Raw genomic sequence first — 1,060 nt, forward strand, 5'->3', positions numbered from 1 at the left:
CCCCCCCCCCACCTTAGAATCCCCCCCCCCCCCTTTTTTTTTTTTTTTTTTTTTTTTAAAGGATATATTTTGTAAAACAGAGAAAGCCCAAACAGACGCTCCTTTTTCCCAGAAGGTTTTTCACTCCAGATGCACTTTATTTTCTAATGGGTTTGGCTTGGACCTCCTATTTATTTCAGTGGATGGATGAATCATGTGGGTGCCCAGAGGGGCATCTGGGCTGGCAACAGCAGAGAGAGAAGGAGGAGGAGTCCCTCTCCTCTCGGTCTGCCTGGTTTGTTAAGGAGCTGAGCATCTGGAGCCCTGGAAGGTAAATGCAGCCCTCGGGAGGTTGGTGGCTGGGCCCTTTCCCCAGCACTGCTCCCCTGGCTGGCTTGCTGATGGGGGCAGGGATGGGGTCCAGCTCTCAGGGCACCAGGCTCCCCTGAGCAGGAGCCAACGCATCGCATCCCCCGTGAGCCTTCAACATGGGACTCCAGTGAGGTGTATGGGTGAACCGTGCCTCCTGGGCCAGACCATGGCTGGTGCAAGCCAGCTGGTGTCATTTCCACTTCCCCATGCTGCACTACTTATGGGGCAAGGAGGAGGTGGCTTCAGGAGTGCTGGGGATGGGTCCATCCAGATAGGTCAAGGGTCAGCAATGCCAGAAGAAACTCTGGCTGTCACAGGCCCGACTCCTTCCCCAGGGATCTGAGCTGTGCAGTAGCTGGGCCAAGGATTTCAGGTGTGGCCCTTTGGGACACCGGTTTGTGTCGGTGCCACTGGAAACAGCTGTGGGGTGTCCTCTCTGTAGTCCCAGCACAGAGCAGTTGGGGGCTGCTGGGTGTGACTGCAGTGTGGCACTTCCTGGGGTCACCGGCGTGTCTGTCTACCCCCTACCCCATCTCTCTATTGTGTCACGTGTGGGCAGGGTCCATCTTGCCCAGGGAGCTGCTCTCCATGGGACTCTCCAGGTCTGCCAGCTGGCTGGCAGCTGCGGAAAGCATCTCCCGTCATCCCCAAGTCTCCTCCTCAGCAGGGGATGCTGCAACATGCCCACCCTCCAGCAGCAGCAATAGGG

At 57.4% G+C, this 1,060-nt stretch overlaps 1 protein-coding gene across 1 annotated transcript in view; it reads left to right on the forward strand.

Moving 5' to 3' along the window:
• Positions 1 to 1,054, forward strand: part of DISP3 (dispatched RND transporter family member 3) — a 30,270-nt gene extending 29,216 nt beyond the window's left edge. The window contains exon 23 of the mRNA XM_014523011.2: positions 58 to 1,054. The gene's annotated coding sequence lies outside the window, so the exon portion shown is untranslated. The remainder of the gene's footprint in view (positions 1 to 57) is intronic.
• The last annotated feature ends 6 nt before the right edge of the window (positions 1,055 to 1,060 follow it).

The sequence above is a fragment of the Alligator sinensis genome, unplaced genomic scaffold (assembly GCF_000455745.1).
Source record: "Alligator sinensis unplaced genomic scaffold, ASM45574v1 scaffold366_1, whole genome shotgun sequence".
Lineage (NCBI taxonomy): Eukaryota > Metazoa > Chordata > Crocodylia > Alligatoridae > Alligator > Alligator sinensis.